The following is a 10342-nucleotide window of genomic DNA, read 5'->3' on the forward strand; positions in this document are numbered from 1 at the left end:
GGTGGGGGAGATGTATTTAAACCCTGTGTCTTTATTCTTGAAACCGTCAGGGTGAAAATGAAAGGGTAATACAGACGGACAGCCGGGCGAATAATCTGACGCACATCACGGTCACAGAATAAAAAAAAACTTTTCCATCTAGAAGATAATGTCAAAACTGATGTGTGTCTCAGGATGGGATTTTTATGTCTTGTCGGTCGTGTTAATATGAATTTCTGCATGTTTGCACTAAAACTTCATTGATTAAGTTCATTTGTAAAATGTGAACACGACGAGTTGTTCGTTCTGCTCATGCGTTGCTCCGCACTGACGCAGATCTTCTCGTGCGTGCGTCGTATTTCATATCGTGTGAGAAAAGTTCTTCTTTGCTTTGTCTGAACCTGACTGAACTGTTTCGTTACCTTGAAGTTGCTGCCAGTGACTTTCCAGTGCTATTAACTGCCACGAGTTAAACTGGATATAGAGATCAGCTTTTAGAAAAACAAGTTGGAACACCTAAATAGTTTTTTTTTTTTTTTTTTTTTTCCCCCCCAATAGCTAAATAACCCTGAAAAATGAGAGAGTAGGAATAGGCAGCATATTATAGCCTTCATCTGTTTGTAGCATTGTTCAACAGAGTGTATACATCACCTGCAGAGAGTAACTGATAGGCCCAGCCATTCACTGCTTGGATAGATGCACAAAAGCAGAAGATATCTGCGGCACAGATTACATTATACTCATTTCAAAAGCATTCACAGTCAGCTATGCAGAAGAGAAAAAAAGATGCTTTTAATGCCGGCCAATGATTACAGGTGAGAGATGTAACTGATAGTCGGCCCATTATTGTTCCGAGATTTGGTGTGTTTGACCCCCTAAAGCATTCTGCTGCCGGGGGAATTTAAAATAAGCTGTGGACTTGAAGGGAAGGAATGTTGTGATTGCTCTCCGTGACACCGATACAACGCCGCCGCACCGCTGGCTTCAGACTCGGGGAGAAGCGTCGCCACGGCCGAGCCCAGCCTCGCAACGCCGACACTCAGCGGCAGGTGTTTCGTTCCCCTCGTCAAAGAAGAGGCGAGGGGCTGCTTTGTCTTTGATTGCCACGTCCCCTCGTGCTCACGCTGCTGCTCATACGTTTGACCTCCATTAGCCCACCAGGTGCGCTTCACATTTTATTTAATGAACTGTAGTCGGGAGGTAATTCGCGCCTCCTCGAAGCAAGTTTGTTTTTTCGTACAGGAAAGTAGTGGTGTTGACTTGTTTTGCTCCGGGGCTGATATTTCCATTAAAGGCCCTCTTATCAAATAATGAAATAAAGAATCTGTTACTAGCCCAATGCTATTACCGCCCACAAATCAAAAGGTTTCCAGTGTAATGTCTTGCCTCCCAAGCCAGTTAATTAGGTAGTGTTGTGCTACATACTAATGCTACTTTCATGAGAATAATCTGAGACAATAAACCTGTCTCCTTTGTGTCCTTCTGCAAGCCCTCTTAATTAATATCAGCAAACACAAACCAAAGTTAATTGAAATTTGAACATCCCATCTTCATAGTGTACAATAATACAATCGCTTGTGTTTTGTTAGTGTTTCTAAACGACTATAATAGCTGCTATCATATCTCTATTTAGTATTTCATTGATTGCTTGCCGGGATGCAGCAGAAATATAAAAAGAAAGAAATGTCTTAACCATGAGTAAACACAGATGGCAATATATGCAACCCCGAAATTGATTTAAGCCCGAGACATTAATATTCACACTCCCCCAGATAATCATAGCAAGGTGTACATGATTTGTTTTCATTGATTAAGTGACATTGCTGCAGCTTCTCTCGCCATGGTTATTAATATAGTTTGCATTGATATTATTTATGCATTAACAACAATTTCAACCAAGAGAGGGAGATTACAAGGCTGATACAAAGGCTGAGCATCTCTGTGGCATACAACTTTAATCAGAAGCCCTTTTGATGTAAAATCTTTACTGCTTTAATCAATCTATGGATGACTTTCTCAACTGTATGCAAGTTTGAATAGCATAGTTTTAAAGAGGCTGTGCCCTGCTGTCAGATATCGGATATGTTTTGCAAATTACAAATCTTTCCACGAATATGAATTAGTTTGTGCAGCCCTGAGTGTTCCTGCTATTCATGGCGTGCACATTTCACATTTTCCATGGTTTACATGAATTCTTTGGACCAGCTAATGTAATCAGGCCAACAATCCAAACTAGTGTGGGATTGTAGCAAACAGAGCTCACAACAAAGCCTAATCTGGCATGCTACTATTTTAGAGAGGTCTTTTTCTGTTTTCTTCTTCTTTTTTTTTTTTTTTTTGTCATTACACTTCTTTTGTCATATTGGCTCCTGAACAGAAATATCTAAACAAAATAAATAAATAGATAAACAGTGGGTTGTCTTTATAGCCTTTATGCAGTGATATTTCTGAGCCAAGAACATTTCTGAAGTTAACAGTATTTATTTTCCGGTAGTGTTGGTCACAGTCTGTCATACATTATTTGCATCTGCATGTCCGATTAACAAATATGACATATTCCTAAGATCAGGCTCCTAGCACTCTAACCACCCACCATGGCAATTAACTGTCTACTAAGCTAACAAGCATAACACACATGCCTGATGCAAGCCAGTAGGATATCAAGCTACTCTCCCAGATGTATCCCTGTTTACCCTGTAGTGCCACGGCGAACACGCGGTACACATGTGCAGACGAATTTCAGATGTCGATTAACCCGCGGCTCTGGACTGAGCGGCTTTGCTCTCGCCGGTGTGGATACGGGCGTTTACGTTGGAGTGCAACTGGCATTTGAAATCCACATGAGGGACTAGTGAGACTTTGTCAGAGGGGGGAAAAGGGGGCTTTGAGACAAAAAAAAAAAAAAAAAAAAAATCAGTGAGTTTTGTTTATGCTTTATTTTTCTCTCTCTGCAATTTGAGCCCTGTCAGTTGTGAATGTACTGAAACAAAGCAAAACTCAAATATTCAAAATAATTAAATTGGCTACAGATTGTAAATTATATAAGCCGCATTTGTTCCAAAAGATTTTTCTTTGTCTTTGAGTTAATAAAACAGACCTCTTTTTGTTGCACTGCTCCAATAAACTGGGACCTTCTGAAAGAGCACTGACACGCTACTGATCTGGACTGAAGGTAAAACACTCGAAATATGGTTGTGATCATGAACTCCACAATAAAGATGGCATATTAAAGCGGAACCTAGAAGGTCTGGAGGTCAGGAACTAAGAATAAAACTTGAAATAAATGCATTTTATTAGATGGTAAGAAGCAGAGAGAGAATGTTCTTTGTGCAGACTGTGATTGATTAAAGTTCTAAAACATTTGACTTTTAAGCACATGGTTTAAAAAACCAATAGGTTGTAACTTTGTTTGAATTAACAGCACTACAAAGGCATTTTATCACAGTTCTGATATGTGAGGATATGGCGGGAATGTCTCTGTATTTGGCTGTTCCCTTTCTCAGGGGTTGCCACAGCAAATCATTGCAACCCGCACGGCAGACATGGATCATTTTTTTAATAAAATATGCCCTTCCTGCTGCAAACGCGGCTCCTTCAGACTCAAGGTCAAGATTTAATTCGAGGCACCGGGAAATGTTCTGCTTAAACTTAGCTATTGTACTTTTATGCCAGGAAAAGGGGAATGACTACTAAAACTATAATAGCAGAAGAAAATGGCACACAACAATAAGTCGCTCTCTAGTGATCTCGGCTAGACAGCGAGCGGATGAACAAGTGGAAAAAGGCCACTTGTGCTGGATGTCACCAATGGAAATAAACTCTTTCAAACTTCTATTGTGTTTGCATCAGAGAGAGAGAACATCACCAGCCCTGGTGAATATAGATCCACACGTTTCGTTTTCTCGTAGCTTGTATGTGTCAAAGACTTTTATCCAATGCAGCATCTAAACGATGGGAGGGTTTGTAGTCGATACATGTTTAAAAAAAAAAAAAAAACAACAATCGGCCCCAAGCTAAACTATCTGTTCCACTTATTTCTAAAAAGCATTGACCGTCAGGGCATAGCCAATATGGCGGCTAATCCATTCTAGTGTCTATACTATGGGATGCTTATGGAAGCATATTTGCTTAGGGCAGCCATGCAAATTATTACTTACTGCCCTGTAAGCTGATAACACAAATTAGATACCCATTAAAGTTGAACAATGTATATAGAATGAGAGGAGATTGCAAGTGATACCTGAAGGGATGCTTAAGTCATATGGCACTAAAATATGCCTCATGCTTGCAAACTTCAAAAGTGGAGAGATGTTTATCCTTGGGATTGGAAGATGCATAATAGTAATCTCATATGCACAGAGGCAGCTGCCAGGTGGAGGATAGCACACTGCATGTTTATGAATAGAAATCATTACGGGGACTGGGGAGCATGCCGGCATGGACCAGTGACACAGAACTTTTTTATCATCTCACCCCGCCGCGCACTGCAGCACTTAAAAGTTCACGTGTCGAAATGTTCCGTACAGTACAGCTTTGGTTTAACCGCGGTCATTTTCGGCGAGGGGGCTTGATTATCTTCCCGCGAGTCACATTTAAGTCTTTTCCCCCACTCAAGTCTTGACTTGACGCGGAGAACACGAATCTTTCCTTCAGCAGCCGCCGCTCTTATCAGATGAGCCACTTCAATGCGTGTGTCAACCGGCTCTCGGAGGGCAAAAACAAATGCTCAGCAGCTTTTAAGTGGCCGCGGCGCTGTTTGTGGGGTGTTTGACGAGAGAGGAAGTGCTCCAGGCCTGTTTGGGAACCCCGGCTAATTCTACCTTTGACTTGCCCGTTGTTGTCTTTGAGCCCCTTTCCCTTTCTGCTCCTCTGGCTGACTGATAGTTAGGGATTCATCTTAAAACCTCCCCTTTGTCCGGCGGACCGTGGAGTCAGCAGTTATTCTTCAACTGGCGACTCTGAATGCTCGGCGGTGAAAGAGATGAAGCTGAAACACAAAGGCAAATTAAGGGTACAAAAACACTCGCCATTGTCCCATTGTTGAGGGTCACAAATCGTCAAGTAAAAGCAACACAGCGTGGTTGAAATGTATTCGCCTCCATCCCTTTGCCCCCCTCCCTCCCTTCTCCTCTCTTTATATTCATTAGATTCATTATAGGCCACAAAGGACTGCCAACAAAACAGCTTGTGATTTTAGTTGAATTCATCCCCCTCTGAGGCCTGCAGGGAAATTAAAGTAGGTGACTATCACTGGAGGGGGAGCGGGCTTGACACATCTGAAGCTTTCAGTGATGCTAATAGCCAAGCGTATCCAAAATACACAGGAGCTGACCTCAAACAGATTGTGGGGGTTTAAAATCATTAGTTTGCAAATGAAGCAAAAGTACACTGGATCTACGGCGGAATCGGCCCACTCTCAACCTTTGATTAGTGTTTGTCAACTCCCCTTTCTCTTCACTCCCCCGCCCACCTGCAATCCAGAAATTAATAAAGGAGACATAGCGACACTTTGGAGGGACGCGCTCGCATCTCCAGCACCTGTTAAACAAATGCACTTAAGGCAGGAATCAAATTGCAGGCAGGTTTAAATTGGTGTAAAATCTTCATTTAGATGATGTCCCCGGGGCCTGCTTATTACTTGAGATTTATATAGCATTAGTTCTGCCTTGCAAATGTGGTGCACCATTCCACCTCAGTGAAATATGAAGAGGTTTGATAAAAAGCTACAACAGATCCTCTCATTAAAAAAAAAAAAAAAAAAAAAAAAAAACCTAAACCCTTTAAAGATTCATTAATTTAACTTGTGGCATGCAGCTCTGACATGCACAGACTCCTCAGCTCGTGCCCTTGAGCGCTGTATGTTACAGCGTGCGAGATGTCGCCATGGCTCATCGGCGCAGGTCTTTAAGAACAAGTGTGCTGATAAATTAGACTACCTGCGACGCTGCATACATCTCGCTGCGTTTCAGACGCTCTTCTTTTTTTTTTTTTTTTTTGAAACATGCACCGACGCTGGAAAAAAGCTAAATATAAAGAATTCTGTGAGACTCTTTTGCACCTGTTGTTGTCAAAATCTAAAGTTGGTTCCACTTGCTATCATGTCATGTTGCTACGAGAGGCGCGCACAGTGGCGATGGCTGCAGGCGGGAAGGAAACAACCGCAGAAGCATTTCATTTGTCGCAGCGCCCCTATTGAGTGCGTCTGTTTCAGTCACCAACCTGTTTTGTTCTCCATCCTTTTCAATTTGTTTACATTTGGCCCCTACTGGAGAGGGACAGTCCATTGATTTATTGTCCCCCCGCCTCCCTCCGTTTCCTGAGAGTGGCGTTAAGAGTGCACAAGCCCCCCCCCCCCCCCCATCCCCCGTCCTCAGGCCCTGCTCTGACATTGTTGTCGCCTGGTTGCTGGCTGCTGTAACTGAGACGGGCCAGGGAAAGGAAAGGAAAGGAAAGGAAAGGCCTTCTGCCCGAGAGACGCAACCACCCCACAAGAGAGAGAGAGGGGGAAAGAAAAAACAAAAACACAAGCCTGAGATACGCAGAGACAGCGGCGCGGCATAATGTAGGTCCGCCTGAATAGCAAGACGCTGTGGGATGATTGCCTCCAACAGAGCGCACCCAACACACACACACACACACACACACACACACACACACACCCATCTGCCTCTCTTTTTAACACATCCTTCAAATCGCATTTCAATTACAAATGTCGACAATAAAACAATTATTCACTAATATGTATTTAATGGAGAATTGCACCTTATATAAAGTCTTTATATAACTCTCTCTCACACACACACACGTGCACATGCACACCCCCCTGCTTTTCCCTTCTATCAGTGTGGTTTGCACTCATGTTTTGTGACATCTCCTTTAGCAGATGAAATTTTTTTTTTTTCCTCCATGAAAAGCACCTGTCTGAAATTCCACAGGACAATTTATATGAGTGAAAAGAATCATTTCAGATGAAAGTCGAAATGCTATTGTAAAAAAATGGCCTTTCACTCGTCTCGCTTGAAGATAAACAATTTCCCATGAATATATGGCCGGGCTCCCCTATCTATCACAAAAATCAGAATGTGTCCCATACTGAGCCTATTGTAGTCTATTAAAAGGAATCCTTCCCTGTGGCAACCATTTTGCAGGTTTCAAGTAGATAAATGCCTTCCAAGAGGGATAAGAATGCATTTCTACAAAACTGCATTAAAGAGTAATGTTTGTCAACTACTCAGATAAAAACTTCACAGTCACAATTCTTTTTAGAGGCTGCAAATGCATTGGGAATGCGTAAAGCTGATTGGTCTGGGGAGGCTGCCTACAGGTTAGCAGGCCTCATTTCCAATCTCTGACAGCAATATGTGTCGCCGTGCGCTTCATCCCGATTGCTCATGTTGAACACAAACCATGGTCACTCTATATATGGAAATCTCTGTCTTCAGGGCGGAAAAAAATTAAAAAGGTGAGATTGGCACTTTAACCTCCGTGCCCCCCTGAAAATATGTTTTAGTCTGATACATTATACTACTGCGAATTATTTATCAAGAAGATACAAGCTTGATATTTCCAAAAAATAATGAGATGTTGAGGTGGCAGCTGGAATGTTCTGGTCCAGCGAGCAGCATCTATGAATCGGGGGAAATGAAGTAAATATGGCAGGCTGGGACACACCATGTGCTGAATGTGAAAGAGTGCACAGGAGTCTTTAGGTGGCAATGGCCAAAAATCTAAAGTCCCTCCTTTGTGACCGTGATGACATTTTTAAAATATTATCCCAACAATTATAAATTAGTGAATTTTTGCGTTTAAAAACAGTGTGACTTAAAGCCTACAGCACACTGAATTTTGAAGAAAATAAATATTTTCTATTTGCAGCAACCAAACAGCTCAATAAATGATAAGAGTTTAACATGAAGCCCGGAGTCTTTGAGGCAGTAAAAAAAAAAAAAAAAGAAGAAAAAAAAGAAAAAGCAACAAGCGCTGTGCTAAGTTGAGTTGAAAGGGCCCACCTGTCGAAACGCTGCATTCACAGAACAAGACATTCACTCGCTGCGGTTTGCATTCAAAGAGAAGAAGGTTTTGCACCGTCTGAGTGGAGTTAAAGTGAGTTCTCTCTTAACGTGACAATTACCGAGAGGAGAAAACAGAGGAAGCCCGCGCACTGACTCACTACAGACCCTGACAGTTGTTGCACTGCTCGCACGTTCATGAAGGAGGTGAACTGTGACATGTCTGATTCTGCAACACAGCCTTTATAGCAGCAGTGTAACAAGGAGAGATCGTTTTGCCCTGGAAAATCATTCATTTTTATGCAGAAAGATGTTAAAATATTTTTTAAAAAAATCAGAGAAATAAAAGAGTGTTAAGATATTATTTGTAAACTGTCACACTTGCTTGGAGTAATTCAACTTGTTGACTGAATCAAAGCGAATCCAATCACAAGAAAGAAAAGTGGTTTATTTCAGAGGCCACCCCCTTCGTCTCCCCAGCCAAACTCTTGTCTTTGTTTTGAATTATTTCATCCTCTCAGAACATCCCGTTGCTTTTCAGGGCCCCTTTTGTTCTTGGTGAAGGGGTCTTTTATTTGGGAGAAATCTCCCATCTCAGACCAGCGCTTTGCCTTGATGCAGATCTTCATTAATCTCCAGGGCCACTGTGAGCTCTACAGCAGCCTGCCGTTTTGATGGGAATTGAATTTGATACCGTATTGTGGCTTGTATGGAGGCTAACAATGGCCTGTGTTCCTTCCTGTGTCTGTGCACAATCAGAGAGACCCAATTAAATAATTTGGTACAATAAAGGGGAACAAAAGGATACCCAGGCATAAAGTGAGGGCTCCAACATTTGCATTCTACCTATTTCTGTATCATGTTAATTAATTCGCTTTGAAACCACGAGGGGAGGCACAATGGAGAACAGTGCGGCTCATTTCAGAGAATGTGTGACGACGCTTTATATTCAAGTGACAAGCTAAATCAACATTTCACAATAGGAAATCCGTATTTCTCTCACAAGCGCCAGAAACAATCAGCAGTGACTTCAAATCAAATCTATTTACGTGACAAGTTTTGACTTATGAAAAGTAAACTTTAATTTGGGATGCCATTGTTTTAAAATCCCCAGCGTGAACAGCTTTTTTTTTTTTTTTTTTCATGTTTTGCATTAAATTACTAAAAAAGCAGCTTCTTTGGCACAGATAAATAATACGACCCCCGGTTTGAATAGAATAATTTTGCATCTGAAATGACTGCTACGATAACCTGATCTTAATTAACAACGTGTGAATTGTGTGATATAAAAACTGCTTCTGTTGATGGTAATATATCACATTCAATGAAGGGTAAATGAATTATCCACGAGCGGCCCCGTGATAAGCGGTGAAGGGACCCATATGGAGCTGTCAGCGGACCGCTGGTGGGCTCTCCTCATCCAGCCACTGTAATTGAAAGAAATGAGCCATGGAGCTGACACATTAGCAGTCTCCCCAGAGATGGACCACACAGCACACACACACACACACACACACACACACACGCTCTTTTTTTAAATATATATATGTATTTCATCTACACAGCCTGCATCTCTCTGTGTAGCCCAGACAATGTCAGCCCGGCTGGCGCAGGACGGTGCCCTACTGTAAGCGAGACAGGGTGTAAGATTGGGTAGGTCTCCGTCTGGGTTAAGGGGATAATGAGAAACTGCCCTGCAGTGAGTTAATCAGCTCATCGCTCTCCCAGCACTGCCATTTATTTGCTGTTTATTCCCCAGCACCGGGCCCCCGGGGGGGAGGCCTGTCTGCGAGGCAGCACCTGCAGCTTCCCCGACGCCTGATTTAGTGCTGTAAATGCTGCTTGTGGGCCAGATTACGGCGGACAGTGATCAAACCTTATTTGCACTCTGATTAGACAAACTGCTCCCTGCACTGACCAGGCTGAGGCAATTCTCCTTTAGCAATTTGATACTGCTGCCCCACGTAAAAATGATTAACACTGCCTGGATGAATGTGGCGACCATTCGCCGAAGCGTATTCCTGCATGGCTCTCTCTCTGAACCGGGATCAGTCAGCGGTCGTAACAATAGGAAGATATTTAATACTTTAATATTTACCTAGAAGTTGGCACTATTTCTACATTTGTTCACCACCGAATAAGCAATGGATCATTACCATTCCCGTCAATGTATATCTGATTATGTGTGACTGGCTGAATCAGCAAAACGCCGTCACATCTCACCTCCGAGCATTTGATCCCTCAGTTTGCCAGCCAAAGCTGAAATGACATTTTCTGCCCAATAAGAGGACGTTTTCTTTGTAAAATGCTACTGATAAAGCATGACGTGCACATCGGACATGTGTGTGTTACTC

This window comes from Salarias fasciatus, chromosome 16, assembly GCF_902148845.1.
Source record: "Salarias fasciatus chromosome 16, fSalaFa1.1, whole genome shotgun sequence".
Classification (NCBI taxonomy): domain Eukaryota; kingdom Metazoa; phylum Chordata; class Actinopteri; order Blenniiformes; family Blenniidae; genus Salarias; species Salarias fasciatus.